The sequence below is a fragment of the Apium graveolens genome, chromosome 5, assembly GCF_009905375.1.
Source record: "Apium graveolens cultivar Ventura chromosome 5, ASM990537v1, whole genome shotgun sequence".
NCBI classification, from domain to species: domain Eukaryota; kingdom Viridiplantae; phylum Streptophyta; class Magnoliopsida; order Apiales; family Apiaceae; genus Apium; species Apium graveolens.
The window spans coordinates 162517063-162533539 of NC_133651.1; the positions used below are offsets into that span (position 1 = coordinate 162517063).

General features: G+C 40.6%; 1 non-coding gene across 1 annotated transcript; it reads left to right on the forward strand.

Annotated features, from left to right (window-relative positions):
* The first annotated feature begins 261 nt into the window (after nt 1-261).
* LOC141663093 (small nucleolar RNA R71) lies at nt 262-368 on the forward strand. The gene has a single exon (XR_012551178.1). It is a non-coding gene; the product is annotated as a small nucleolar RNA R71 (small nucleolar RNA).
* The last annotated feature ends 16109 nt before the right edge of the window (nt 369-16477 follow it).

The window sequence follows — 16477 nt, forward strand, 5'->3', positions numbered from 1 at the left end:
AAAGTGTCCACCTTCATCGTCAAAGCCTTAATTTGGGCAGCTATAGCAGTTGTGACATCCAACTCCAGAATTTCTGCTATATTTCCCTGAGTCGGTCTATGGGAAGGATTCTGGTACTCATTAGCAGCCATCAGTTCAATCAATTCATAAGCTTCATCATAGCTCTTAGCCCACAAGGCTCCTCCTGATGCTGCATCGAGCATGGGTCTAGAAGTAGCACCCAATCCATTGTAGAAACAATTAATAATCATCCAATCAGGCATGCCATGATGTGGGCACTTCCCTAGCATCTCCTTAAATCGATCCTAAGCCTCACATAGAGATTCTCCAGTTTGCTGGGCAAACTGAGTAAGAGCATTCCTGATTGCAGCAGTCTTCGCCATAGGGAAAAATTTAGTGAGAAACTTTTGAGCAAGTTCTTCCCAAGTGGTGATAGACCCTGCTGGTAGAGAATGTAACCAGCACTTAGCTTTGTCCCTCAGAGAGAATGGGAAGATTTGCAGCTTAATAGCATCTTCAGTCACATCATTGAACTTGAACGTGTCGCAGATCTCGATGAAATCCCTGATGTGCATGTTTGGGTCTTCAGTAGGAGAACCCCCAAACTGAACTGAGTTCTGTATCATCTGAATCGTGCTTGACTTGATCTCAAAAGTGTTAGCCTTGATGGCTGTCCTGATGATGCTTGACTGAATGTCATTGATCTTAGGTTGAGAATAGTCCATCAAAGCCTTAGGATTTTCTGTTTGATCTCCCATCACTACTAAACCTGGTTTTTCGACTTTCTCTTCTTCTTCTACCTTCTTTTCTTCTTCGAAAACTTCCTTTCGAACCACCACAATTTCTTCCTTGGCTTTATCCAGTGTTCTCTTACGAGTACGCGAACGCGTATGCACACACCCTTGCTAGAGTACCTGAAATAAGACAAGGAAATAGATAAGTAACAATGTCCGAGTCAATGAACTTTAATGACCACTGATGGAAAATACATAAATCAAAAATTAACACTGCAGACCCCCGCAGCGGCGCCAAAAACTTGTTAGTCGCTAAACACGCGCTAAATTACACGCAAGCATACGAGTTCGCAAGTAGTATCAGATATAAATCAGATTCGTTCCCACAGAGACCGGCTTTGGTTAACTCATTAATTTATGCACTTAAGCAACAATGTATGGTTATTATTCAATGCTAAGACGATAACAAATTGAGGTTGTTTATAACTAAGAATTAAACTAATAATTATAACTAAGAGAATAAAGAGGGTTGTATATTATATGAGACAAACATGGGATTCTAACTTCATTAAATACTTCATTCAATAGCCTTATTGTTCTTAACCTTAGCATGCAATGATGATGACACTAATCAGATAACACGGAACTGCTAAACGCCAACTTTCACGCGAATAACATACTATTAGACATCCACAAAAGAGATATCCCATATTTTTGAGACCCAATTATATTGAGACCCCATATGTCTATAGAATTTGACAACATAACAGTTTAATGCGCAAGTTATCTATGATGATTACATATGTCATATCCCATATTTTTGAGAACTATTATTATTATTTGAATATGTTTAGGTGATTATCTGATTAGGAAGGAATAAAATGATGGATATTTTATTCTTGTTTGTCGAGTTGGGGTTATTAAATGGTAATGTGCTAATTGTTAAGTGTTATATCGATCCTTGTTAATTTCTAAAAATATTTACTTAAATGTATTATTTTCAAAAGTTTATTTGAAAATCGATCATTTTATTGATATCGGTAAATTGAGTTTGTTTAGTAATATTAGGGACTGGATGGATATTCTGTCTGCTATGTGTTGTATGTTATATTAATTTTGATTGAGGATTATTTGTATTATTAATTACTGGGTCATATCGTTTTGTTTTTGTCTTTAAAAGTGATTTTATTGAAAATTAAATTTCATAAATATTTAAATTATCTTTAAAATTATTTTTATGACTTTATAATTACAATAATTTTTTTTGGGATTTTATAAAATTTAGAAATCAATACTTCATCAATTATTTAGCCCTGTATGATTTTCTGATTTCATTTATTTGTAAAATCCGTATTTAATTTCAAAATTCTTCAAAAATTACGAAACTCATATTTATAAAGGTTTGGAATATTCTGAGAATTTTAAAATTATTTTGGGAATTTTTGGGATTAATTTTACCCGCGCGTTGAATCGTTTAATTGCTAGAAACGGGTATAAATTGCGTTTCAAAAATTGTTTTAAAATTTCAAAATTTATGTTTTTATAAACTTCGGGATATTTGTAACATTTTAAGACTATTTTCGTGATTTTCTGAATTTGTTTTAAGTGCAGTTCGGTTCGTTAAATCGTGTAATGCGGGTATAGTGTGGGAGTCAAAAATGCTTTAAAAATTATGAAAATTTTATTTTATTAGTTTTTAAATATTCCTAGAATTTTAGAATTATTTTGGTAATTTTACGGGTTACTTTTACCTACAAAATTATTCTTTAAAACGTAAATTACGGAAAAGAACTCGGCTTGCAAGCATAGAGAGGCGCGTGGCAAATAGAGTTATACCTGTTGCGTACAGGGTTGTACACGGTTTTGATTATAAAAAAACAAAAAAAAAACAAATGATGGAGCTAAAACCCCTGCCACCCCACCCCCCGCGTACCTGTAATAACCCCAAAATTTTTAAACTTTTTGTAACCCTTATGAATAGTGTTTTTGTTGATTATGCTGAATAAGAAAACATTTCATGACACACTATGTAGGGGTTCTTTTATTGTTATTCTGAGATCGTATTAGTACTCTGTATGGTATATAAGTGTATGTAAAGATCGTCAGAATCCAAATTCGAACACTTTGATTTTTCCCGAAAATCCACCAGATACCGAAAGAATTGAGTATAAGGTAACAGGATAAAAAGGATTTAAATTCAAGGATTATAAGAGAGGATCATAAAAGGAATATAATGTATTGAGAAAGGTTAAGGGAACCCAAGTAATAAGATCCCGGGTATGATCCCTCAAACGATAAACGAAAACGAAAGTTAAGCGAACCGTATAACAGATCAGCGGTCATTAGCCAAGTGATTAAGAGTTAATCAAAGGGTTAGTGGCGAGTGATGTCATCTCACCAACAAGAAGAGGACAAGTGTAGGAGGATGACATAGCATGATGACCTAAGCATGACGAAAAGAGAAGTGTGTTGTTGGTTGATTGTGAACCACACAAAATTCACCATGTTTAAAAATAATTAATTAAAACAAAGCAACCAACCAAGGCAAGCAAAACAAATCACAAAAAAACACAACTTGACTTCCTTTTCTTCAAGAAAGCTCTCGGCTTTTCCATGGAAAGCAATGGAAAGCTTTTCAAAACTTAAGCTACACACCTTCATAATTCAAGAGGTTTGTTTCTTTAGCTTCTATCATTCATAACTTAGATGAGCCATAAGTTTAAGCTCAAGATTCCATGATTATCATAGCTAATCAATTCATCAAAGTTCTTGGTAAATAGTGTTTTTCAAGAACTTAAAATTTTGTTCTTGAGTTTTTGTTTAGATTAAGCTTTGGTAAGGACTTTCAAGGGTGATTCCAAGCTCCTTAGTTACTTTTACTCACCAAGAAAGGTATAATCTCATACCCTAGCCCTACTTTTGTATATTTAGAGCTTTTTTGTTTGGTATGGTTCATGGGAAGCTTGATTATTGTGTAATTAGAGATGTGTTGGTTTTGTGATGTGTTTGGAGCTGTAAATCTTGTTGATTAGTTAAAGAACTTAAGTAAAGCTTTTAGTTCATGTTGGGAAGTAGTATAAATTTGGAAATATTGAGTTTTTGGGGCTGTTGTAGCATTGTATGAATGGATTTAGGTTGAATGATTGAATTGTGGTTGATTGGTGGTTGATTTGGAGTAGGATAAAAATTGGTAATCGCGTAAACATAGCCGTCGTAATGTCCGATTTACTTTAGACTGTTTTTGTTCTTAACATCAGGACCCGAGAACTCACTGTTAGGTTTTGACCATTTCCATGATTAGATAGTTCATGTTATGAGCTTCGTTTTGATATGTGGTTCGTTTGAATCCGATGTACGGTTTAGGAGAAACGACCGTTTTAAGTAAGCGGCGTTTCGCGAACGAACCATTACCACTCTCCTTACTTTGAAACATTGGTTACAGACCTTAAATGACTAATTGGAGTATGAAACATTTATGTAAAGTGGATTCGGTAGTTGGTAAGGTGCTCGTGAAAGAATCGCCTTAAAATACTTAATGGTTAATTTATTAAAAATGGTGGAGCCGAGGGTACTCGAGCGACTTAAGAGAATCGTTGAGCGCAAAGCGAGCGTTAGAGTCTAATTGGTTAAATTATAGATTCGTAAGCGACTTTGGTTTAATTCCAACTTATATGTGGTTTATAGGTTACCAGACTCATCCCAGGACTTTTACCACCCCCAGTCGCTCAGGCAAGTTTTCTACCCGTTATACTGTTGTTGTGATGTATACATATTGATAGAGATAAATAAATTATGATTGTATAATTAAATACTGCATTAATTGTACAAGCTGTGGGCTGCTAGGCCCAATAAAAAGATATATGATACTCAGACCAGAAAGGTTAAGCCTGATGGACCAGATCAGGCCTGATGGAATAAAAAAGGCCCAAAAGCCCTAATTATCAATTAATTTCGTAATTAATTAATAAGGGAAAAATCAGCTATTGAGAAGAGTCCCGATAAGGATATAAATCCTTATAGATTAGCCTCAAGGGGACCTAAAAGGATAAGGAATCAGCTTCCTACTTCCTAGAACTCCTAAGTCTATCCCAATTCAGAGGCTTGTCCACCAAGTCTCCTATACCAAGTCCAATTCAAGGACTCCCACATCTATATAAGGGGCCTCACCCCACAAATCAGAACTACGTTTTTTGGCTTGATTCTCTAATTCACAGAGATACGTAGGCATCTCATAAAGGCAGAATTAAGCTACGATACACGAGAGCAGCCATTAAAGGCCTTGAGCTCCCGAATCTTAGTAATAAATACAGCAAATAATAACCTTAGTTTTTTATTTATAACATTTGGCGCCGTCTGTGGGAAGCACAACAACAACCATGGCGAGAACACGGAGAACAATTGGAGCTCTAGAGGAAGGAACACCATCAGAGACAACCCAGGTGATTTCATCAACCGTGGAGGTTCCTCCCCATTCAACTTATGCATCTACTCAGGAGGAAGCCCAGACAGGGGCAACTCAACCCCAGCTACAAGGTACAACTCCCCCGATTCAAGGTACGAATCCTCAAGTTCAACAAATACATATACCTGTGAATTCTCGACCCGTCGGGTATGAATATTCAACTATTGTTACTACTAACCCCCCTTATGGGATGCCCCTTCACCCTGAGTTTGGAGGAAGCGGATATGCTGGGCGAAGCGAAGCACGAGGGCGGTCGCCCCCCTATATACGAGGTTTGGGTCCTATCCCTGAGGATCGGGAATTTTCTGGTCCATACACTGAGAGAGACTCCGAATCTTCGGATGATGAAGTGGCCCCGAGAAGGAGGCGTCCTGGAAAAGAGCCAATGGCCAATGGAAAGCAACGCCCCCAGAGCACCCCAGGGGCGAATCCCCAAGAAGTGCAGGAAAGGATCAGGGCTCATGAGGCTGAAATCCAAAGGCTGAGACGTGATTTGGAGGCTCACCAGGCCACCAGACCCCAGATACTTCCTAGGGGGAGAAATCCTCCTCCTGTCATAGACCTGGATGGTCCGGTAAGAAGAAGGGCTGCTGTCCCAAGAACTGATCCAAGCAATCTCCTTCCCCTTGGAGATCCTGATGATCCAACTCCACCTTTCACAGAAGAAATAATGAATGCCCATATTTCAAGAAAATTCAAGATGCCCACTATCAAAGCCTATGATGGCATGGGTGACCCCGCTAATCATGTTAGGACATTCTCTAATGCACTGCTGCTGCAACCCGTGAATGATGCTATAAAGTGTCGGGCCTTCCCTCAAACCCTGTCGGGTATGGCTCAAAGATGGTACAGTCGCTTGCCCCCAAACTCTATTGGATCATTCAGAGAATTAAGTCAGGCTTTTATTAAGCAATTCATCAGTGGAAGAGTCCATGAGAAAAGTTCAGCATCTCTTATGAGTCTTGTGCAGGGAGCTAAAGAATCCTTGAGGGATTACCTGAATCGTTTTACAAAGGAGGCTTTAAAAGTCCCAGACCTTGATGATAAGGTAGCCATGATAGCACTGCAACAAGGAACTAGGGATGAGTTTTTCAAGATGTCCTTGGCCAAACGTCCCCCTTAAAACATGTTACAACTCCAAGAGAGGGCAGGGAAGTATATCAAGGTTGAAGAAAGCATGAGGAAGACCGTAGTAAGTAATGAGCCCACTGGAGGCAAGAAATGAAAAACTGATTTGGAGTATATCGCTAAGGACAAATATCCTAGAACCGAACAAAACCCTGATTCAACCCCCAAGAAGGGAGGACCTGGGCAAAAGTTCACTGAATACGCTAAGCTGAGTGCTCCTAGAAGTCAGATTTTGATGGAGATTGAGAAAGATAGAGATATTCGCTGGCCTAAGCCCTTGAAGGCTGATCCCGCCAAGCTAGATAAGAGCAAGTATTGCAGGTTTCACAAGGATGTTGGCCATGACATCGATGAGTGTAGGCAATTGAAAGATGAAATTGAGTTTTTGATTCGAAAAGGACGGTTGAACAAGTATACTGGAGATGGAGGGGACAGAAACAATAATGGAAGGAAGAACTTTGAAGATCGTAGGAGGGACTAAGACGATCAGGGGCGGAATCCCCAACCTAGAGGGCCGGTTATAAATGCAATTTTTGGAGGACCACGACGCCCTCGAGGACCTGTGATAAATACGATCTTTGGAGGTCCAACTGCTGCTGGATTGTCCAAAAATTCCAGAAAGGCATACACCAGGGAGGTTATGCATATTGTTGGCGAAGCCCCGAAGAGGGCCAGGACAGAAGTAACATTGGCTTTTGATGATTCCGACCTAGAGGGCGTGAAGTTTCCCCATGACGACTCGCTCGTCATAACACCGATAATAGGAAATAGCCCGGTTAAGAGGGTCCTTGTGGATAATGGTGCTTCTGTGGATATCTTGCTCCACGACACCTTTCGAAGGATGGGGTATAACGACTCCCAGTTGACACCAACCGACATGCCGATATATGGATTTGCTGGAGTAGAATGTCCTGTGGAAGGGATAATCAAATTGCCAACCACCATAGGTACGGAGCCAAGGCAAGCAACGCAGATGCTGGATTTCGTGGTGGTAAAGGCTAGTTCAACTTATAATGCTATCATGGGGAGAACAGGGATACATGCCTTCAAGGCAGTCCCCTCTTCCTACCATTCAGTCATGAAGTTTCCCACCCGAAACGGGATTGGAGAAGAGAGAGGAGATCAAAAAATGGCTAGAAGCTGTTATGTGGCCTCTTTGAGGGCAGATGGAGTCGGGGGGCAGGTTCTTCCTATTGAAGATATGGATGTTCGAGAAAATGATGAGAATAGAGGAAGGCCAGCAGAAGAATTGGTTTCGGTTCCTTTAGACCCCAAGAATCCTGAGAGGATGATTTTCATTGGAGCCACATTAGAGGAGCCCCTTAGAGGGAAGCTAGTGAAATTTTTGCAAGAAAATAGTGATGTGTTTGCATGGTCAGCAGCTGATATGCCAGGCATAGACCCGGAGTTAATTACTCACAAGCTAAACGTGGATCCAAGCCGAAAGATAGTTAAACAAAAGAAAAGAAATTTTGCCCTGGAAAGACAAGAGGCTATAAAACAGGAAGTAGAAAAGCTCTTAGAGGCTGGTTTCATTGAGGAGATTCAATTTCCGGAGTGGTTAGCAAACCCTGTAATGGTGAAGAAGGCTAATGGAAAGTGGAGGATGTGTATAGACTTCACTGATCTGAATGATGCATGCCCCAAAGACTGTTTTCCGCTGCCTAGAATTGATACTTTGATTGATGCCACTGCTGGACATGAGATGCTGAGTTTCATGGATGGATTTAGCGGATACAACCAGATCAAAATGCATAAGGATGACATTCCAAAGGTATCATTTATCACTGACTTTGGTGTTTATTGTTATCTTGTTATGGCGTTTGGTCTCAAGAATGCAGGAGCCACCTATCAAAGGTTGGTGAATAGAATTTTTAAAGATCTTATTGGTAAGACTGTGTAAGTTTATGTTGATGACATGTTAGTCAAGAGTCTAGTAAAGACTGATCATATAGCCCATTTAAGGGAAGCTTTTGAGGTCCTGAGGTACCACAAGATGATGTTAAATCCTACGAAGTGTGCTTTCGGAGTAGGATCTGGAAAATTCTTGGGATTAATGGTCTCAAAAAAAGGAATTGAGGCTAATCCCGATAAAATAAAGGCGATCCTGGACATGGAACCACCAAAAACTATCAAGGATGTTCAGAAGCTCACAGGAAGGGTTGCTGCGCTAGGACGATTCATCTCCAAGTCAGGAGACAAGTGCTTGTCATTCTTCAAGTCACTAAAGAACATTAAAGACTTTGTATGGAGTGAGGAAAATTAGAAGGCATTTGAAGAATTAAAGAAATATATGGGCCAGGCCCCGTTGTTGGCCAAGCCAGTTCTGAGTAAAGTTTTATTCTTGTACTTGGCTGTTTCAGAGAGCGCCTTGAGCGCGGTGTTGGTTAAAGAGGAACTGAAAGTCCAGAAACCCGTATACTATGTCAGCAAAATCTTGCATGGTGCTGAGTTGAATTATTCAACTATTGAAAAATTCGCTTCAGCCTTGGTAATGGCTTCAAGAAAGCTGCGTCCTTATTTTCAAGCTCACCAGATTGAAGTGCTAACAAATCAGCCACTGAGAAACATCATTCACAGTCCCAAGGCAAGTGGGAGATTGATTAAGTGGGCAATAGAGTTGGGAGAGTTCGATCTCAAGTATAAGCCGCGCACGGCTATAAAAGCCCAGGCACTAGCTGACTTCGTGGTGGAATGTACCATACCCAACCAAGAAGTCGGGGGGCAGGAAGATACCATACCTCAAGACAAGGGAGTCGACAATGGGGACAAAGAGAAGGATGATAAAGAATATTGGGTTCTCTATTTTGATGGGGCATCAAAAACAAACTCCAGTGAAGCAGGATTGGTTTTGTAAAGCCCTGATGGATTCTTAATTGAGTATGCTATGAAGCTAGACTTCCCAACCACAAACAATGAGGCAGAGTATGAAGCCCTGATTGCTGGCCTTGGTCTAGCTGGGACACTTAGAGTAAGAAACTTAAAGGTCCATGGAGACTCGAAGCTGATCATATCCCAGGTAAAGGGAGAATTTGAGGCAAGGGATGATACGATGGCTAAGTATGTACGCCTAGTAAGGGCTGTGATGACTCAATTTAATGAATGCCATGTTGAACACATTCCAAGGGAAGAAAATGCTAAGGCAGATGCGCTATCAAAGTTTGCTTCATCTGAGATAGAAGAAAGTTCAGGAAGTGTATACTTCCATGTATTGAAGACACGAAGCATATATGTTAAGCTTGTGGCTCCCATAGGCCTGGGGACGTCATGGATTGATCCCATCAAGGCTCACATTCAAACCGGTTGGTTACCAAGTGATGCAACTGAAGCACGGAAGTTAACTATTCGAGCACTAAGGTACTCTTTGATAGATGGGATTCTGTATAAAAGATCTTTCGTGGTTCCTTACTTAAGGTGTCTCAGGCCCGATGAGGCACGCTTGGCTCTTGAGGAAGTGCATGAAGGTATTTGTGGGCAACACCTGGGGGGCAGGGCCTTGGCTCATAAGATAACCCGTTTAGGCTTCTATTGGCCAGAAATGATGGTTGATGCCAAAGAATATGTGAAGAAGTGTGATCGCTGTCAGAAGCATGCACCAGTTGTTAGACAACCCCCCGAGATGCTTACCTCTATCAACTCCCCAATATCCTTTGCTATGTGGGGGATGGATATTCTAGGGCCTTTCCCTATGGCCACAGCACAAAGGAAGTTTCTGATTGTAGCCATTGATTATTTCACTAAGTGGATTGAAGCCAAGCCCTTGGCCAAAATCACAACTAAGCAGGTTGCACAATTCCTGTGGGAAAACATTATGTGCCGATATGGGATTCCCCGTATCCTCGTCACTGACAATGGAACACAATTCAACAATGAGGAATTCAAGAAGTATTGTGAAGAAAATGAAATTGAGTTACGGTTCACCTCTGTGGCTCACCCGCAAGCCAATGGGCAAGCGGAGGTAGCAAATCGGATAATCCTGGATGGACTACGGAAGAGGATCGAGAAGTCAAGAAATAATTGGGTGGATGAGGTACTTCCAATACTATGGGCCTATAGGACTACCTGTAGAGTCACGACTGGAGCAACTCCCTTCATGTTGGCATATGGGGCAGAAGCAGTGGTTCCCGTGGAGATATCACATTCTTCTCCAAGAATTCAAGCTTTCAATGCTGGGGAAAATGAGGAAGGGCAAAGGTTGGCGCTGGACTTAATTGATGAAGTGCGAGATAAGGCACATGCAAAGATAGTAGAGTATCAGAAAAAGGCTTCGTTCTACTATAACCTAAGGGTTAAAGAGAGGTTTTTCAAACAAGGTGATCTAGTCTTGAGAAAAATAGAGGCTTCTGGTGTCGGACAGAAAGGAAAGTTAGCCCCAAATTGGGAAGGGCCGTACAGAGTCAAGAGCGTTCAGGGTAGAGGAACCTACAAGATGGAAACTATGGATGGTTTTGAAATCCCGAGGACCTGGCACGCACAAAACCTGAAGGTTTACTACGTGTAAGATAGGCGAAGTACGATTCTCACGTGTCGTTGTGACAAGTAGGTTTAAAAGCACCTGGAAGCTTTGCTTGCGTAGGATTTTATATTCCAGTAGAATTTACATTGTCTAGTTATTATTGATTAGGGTCGAACCCATGCTATGTAAGGTTTTGAAAAACCAGACTTCATATTAAAGAGTTTGAAATTATTTCAATCCAAGGATGTTTAAGATTCAAATGCATATTAAGATTGTAAAGTCAAAACAGAAAGATGCAAGAAAAGCAACATATAAAATATAAGCCCCGAAGGGTAATAAGTTCTGAATATGATTAAGTCAATACATAGAAAGCCACAATGGGCCAAACAAGAAAAACAAAATACTCAAAGATCCTTGAAGAAGTCATCATCGATGTTTCCTTCATCGGCAGCAGAAGAAGGAACTGGAACAGGATCAGCACCTCGAGGAGAAACAGCTTCGGCCTCAGCAGAAGAAGCAAGGATAGGAGAAAGAGGGATATCATCAAGAAGAGGCTCTTTCCCAGGAATATCAGGGACTGGATAGGCAGTGAGAGTCACCTCCAGAATCTTCTTCCCAATCTCCTCTACTATCTGCTCCCAACAGCTAGAAAAGGTCTCCGGGAAGTTAGCGTCGTACTCAGCATTTAGGACATCCTGAAAGTCCTGAGATGCCTTATACTCAGCTATCACCTCAGCTCGGGCCCTTTGAGCATCCAGCTCCAGCTTACGAACTTTCTCCTTCTCATCCGCCAGCTCCTTCTCTACCTCATGGAAACGAGTGAAGTTGGCCTCGGAAGCCTTGAGGTACCTATCCCTGTCCCTCTCAGCAATAGTTAGGCTGGTCCTCACATCCTTCAAATTGTGAAGGGCAGCCTGGAGATAGGTATTCATCTGCACGAACATATCAAAGTACAGTAAGTAATAAAAAAAACAGTTAAAAAAGGAAGAGGCTTACAGAAGCCACGGCCTGAGCACCCAGACGCTCAATCTGTAGGTCATCAGAAGACTCTACGATCTCAGCCCTGTCACGAGGCGTGATCACACTCTAAGACCAAACGGCGGCAGCCTCGGAACTCCCTACCACCGTGTCCCTCCTCTGAAGGCCTCAAGTAACGGTGAAGGGAGAGGTATCTTCATCAAGGCTAGGAGGCCTCTGGGATAAAAAGGTAGGGACGGCCTCCTGAACCGTGACTGAAGGGCCGTCACCAATCCTAACCCGCTTGTCGCGGTGGGTCTCAACAGCAGAGCCCTTGGCGGCACGGGCCTCCCGCTTCTTGAAGATTGTGTCCAAAGCGGCCCTAGCTGCAGGGGCCCTAGCTGCAGGCAAATACGAGCATGTAAGAAAAAGGACAAATAGAGAATGGAGAAAATGGAACAAAAAGGGGAAAGAAATACCCTCGGGACCAAGGTCACTTAGACCTAAACCTTGCAAATTACCCTCTGAAAGGATGAGAGCGCAATGGTGCAAGTTATCGGCAGTAATGGCATTGATGGCCGCATCCTCATCTATCCCCAATTTTAGGTCTCTTAAAGACCCGTCTATACTTTTTGAGAAGTTGGGCCTGAAAAAATGGTCCCAACCTTCCTCGGAATCCAGAAATACATAAAACCACTCACTCTTCCATGTTGGATACGAGTCGGGATTGGTACCAGAAATAAAGCAGGAACGAGCCAAGGATCTATGAACTATTTTGACCCATCCTTGGTCCTCAGAAGCATTTACAAATTTTAATAAATAACGAAAGACACAAACATTTGGCTCAAAACCGTGTTTACGAGATTGGGCCATATAACAGTGAATAAAACGCCAAGAGTTGGGTGTGAGTTGGGTCGGACAGACTCGGGCCTCAGCCAAAAGGCGAAAAACAAAAGGATGAGGAGGTAGGCGAAAACCAGCATAGAAGGTTTCCTTATAGACCCGAATGGCCCCAGGTTTTGGGTAGCAGGCCCTATCATTTGGGCCTAGAGCCTCGACCCTATAAGGGTGAGAAATGCCAAAAAGGCGGGCTATGGTACCTACTTGATCTGGACAAACTCTAGAAGGATAATTATATGCATCTAAGTGTAACATGTTAGGAAAGGCTTGCCCAAATTCGGTTAAAAGATCCCTAAGAGAAATAACTGAGATATGTACAAGAGATTTTTTACCTCGGCTGGCCCTAGAGGGACGGGCAACAGCTTGGGGGACATGAGAGTGAGATGAATCAGAATCCGCCATGGATGAAGACAAAAACCCAGGAAGCATTTGTCCTCAACAACGCCCAGGATGCATCATCCCTAGCCGTTGTTAGAAGTGTGGCTCCTAGGCGTGGTACAACAACGCCCAGGAAGCATCTGTCCTCAACAACGCCCAGGATGCATCATCCCTAGCCGTTGTTAGAAGTGTGGCTCCTAGGCGTGGTACAACAACGCCCAGGAAGCATCTGTCCTCAACAACGCCCAGGATGCATCATCCCTAGCCGTTGTTAGAAGTGTGGCTCCTAGGCGTGGTACAACAACGCTCAGGAAGCATCTGTCCTCAACAACGCCCAGGATACATCATCCCTAGCCGTTGTTAGAAGTGTGGCTCCTAGGCGTGGTACAACAACGCCCAGGAAGTATCTGTCCTCAACAACGCCCAGGATGCATCATCCCTAGCCGTTGTTAGAAGTGTGGCTCCTAGGCGTGGTACAACAACGGCCAGGAAGCATCTGTCTCCAACAACGCCCAGGACACAAGTTTCCTAGACGTTGTTAGAAAACTGTCTCCTAGGCGTGGGTGCACGACGTCTAGGATCTATGAAAGCATTTGTCTCCAACAACGCCCAGGATGCAAGTTTCCTAGACGTTGTTAGGAAACCGTCTCCTAGGCGTGGATCAACAACGCCCAGGAAGCATCAGCCTCCAACAACGCCCAGGACGCAAGTTTCCTAGACGTTGTTAGGAAACTGTCTCCTAGGCGTGGATCAACTACGCCTAGGATGTATTGAGCAGCAAAAGTTCTATTTTTCTGATCATTTAATTAGAAATTAGGGAAAAAATCCAAGGAAATTCCTTAAGTATTTTCTGAAAAATGTTAATATTTTCATAAATAAGGAATAATTCCAGAAAATTAAAGGATAAATCCCAGAAATTAGGGAAAATCCCAGAAAATAAGGGAAAATTCCATAAAATTAGGGAAAATCCCAGAAAATTAGGGAAAAATTCCAGGAAATTAGGGAAAATCCCAGAAAATTAGGGAAAATCCAGAAAATAAGGGAAAAATCCCGGAAATAAGGGAACAATTCCTGGAAATTAAGATAATTCTTGAATAAAAGGAAAAATTCATTGTAAATGTGTAGGTCGCTCCACACTTTACGGAAAAGCGAAACCCTGTAAGGGAACAAATAGACTTAACTTCTGCGCAATGTTTCCCAAAAGTTGGGGGGCAAATGATAGGGATAAATAAATTATGATTGTATAATTAAATACTGCATTAATTGTACAAGCTGTGGGCTGCTAGGCCCAATAAAAAGATATATGATACTCAGACCAGAAAGGTTAAGCCTGATGGACCAGATCAGGCCTGATGGAATAAAAAAGGCCCAAAAGCCCTAATTATCAATTAATTTCGTAATTAATTAATAAGGGAAAAATCAGCTATTGAGAAGAGTCCCGATAAGGATATAAATCCTTATAGATTAGCCTCGAGGGGACCTAAAAGGATAAGGAATCAGCTTCCTACTTCCTAGGACTCCTAAGTCTATCCTAATTCAGAGGCTTGTCCACCAAGTCTCCTATACCAAGTCCAATTCAAGGACTCCCACATCTATATAAGGGGCCTCACCCCACAAATCAGAACTACGTTTTTTGGCTTGATTCTCTAATTCACAGAGATACGTAGGCATCTCGTAAAGGCAGAATTAAGCTACGATACACGAGAACAGCCATTAAAGGCCTTGAGCTCCCGAATCTTAGTAATAAATACAGCAAATAATAACCTTAGTTTTTTATCTATAACACATATGTATATGCATTATCTTGTGATAGATGCATGATGGTTAATGAGCAAAATCTTGCGATATATTGGAGCATGTGATATGGTATATATGCATGTATGTTTCATAATCTTGATATATATCTGTTGATTCAAATGCTTATTAGTTGCATAATACCTATGCTAGAGATAAGCAGTAGTTGCGTATACCCTTAGTATAGGGGACCCAAAGGTGGATATTTTCTAAAACCGGGAGTTGATGTTCCCGAGTATATTATATATATATATATATTTATATATATAGTTATTGTTTTCAAAACTATTAATCGAATAAGGTTTATTCGATCACTTTATTTTTATTAATGAATATTATTTTGAATATTCATTCGAGGACATATGACTCCGTTTATTTTATTAATGAATATTATTTTGAATATTCATTCGAGGACATATGACTCCGTTTATTTTATTAATGAATATTATTTTTGAATATTCATTCGAGGACTTATGACTCCGATTATTTACTAATTAATATTTTTTATTTTATTAAAGAATAATGTGTCGATAATCAAACTTACTTTTGATTATTCAAATAAAGATAGTACTTTCGTATAAGTATATCTTTGGTTATTTAATATTCATTTAAAGTATAAGTTTTAAAACTTCTACTTCAATTATTTTTATAAAGATTATTCTTTATGAGAATATTATTTAAATATTAATATTCAGATATTTTTGAATATATTGGGACTAATTTATTTTATTAAATCAGCATCACTCCAAACATTGTTAAAAAATATTTTCGAGTCTTCAAAATGATTTTTAAAGTTTAGGGCGGATCCCAAAACTCATTTTTATATTTAAGATCCTCCTTTCGAAGGGGATTTAAATACTCGCTCAAAACCTGAGGGATCCGGCTCTGTGGTGTATTTTATATTCGCAACAAGGTTGCTATTCTGATAAAAGAGTTTTTGAATACTTACCCAACACTCGGGAAGTAAAATTCTTGGAACAAGTTAATCCATTAACCGGCATCGCCTGGGAAATATCGGTGAGTTTTCCTTTCCAACTAGATACGACTTCTTGGTGGAGCTGTATCAACAAGTTTCTACTTGGGGAAAAGGAGAACGAGCTTTACGTTTCAGGGTTATGGATTTCATCTGAATTAGGAGTGGCGTAAGTGGTCGAGTGGCGCCGGCCCAGCCTTATTATATTGGCCCAAGTAGCCTGGAAGTTCCGCTAAAGTGGTCCATTCCTTAGGAGTCCAGTGTTCGGTTGACAAGTAAATCCGACAGGTTCTCCTCTACATGTAGAAATTGGTGGGGTTGCACTACTACGACTGATCATCGTAAGTGGTCTTCCTGGCCCGGCAAACTCCCGTAATGATTTCATCATCCAATTGGATATTTCTGCAACACTACCCAGAGCACTTTGATAGAAAGGCGACGGTTGGGCGATTGTTGAGTGTTGGCAGGGTCAAGTTTATAAAATGATGTTTGCATCAAATGAAGTATCTCGTAACTTCATTTTATTTTGATGATATTTTAAAGATTGATTCTATACAAGTTTTATCTTGTAGCTTAATCTATGGGATGAACTATTTATACATTGAACGGTGGTAGTTCAAGTAGTATTCGGAAAAGATATAAGTATATTGGAGTATCTTGTAACTTCATCTTTTAAACTTATATCTAGTAAATGA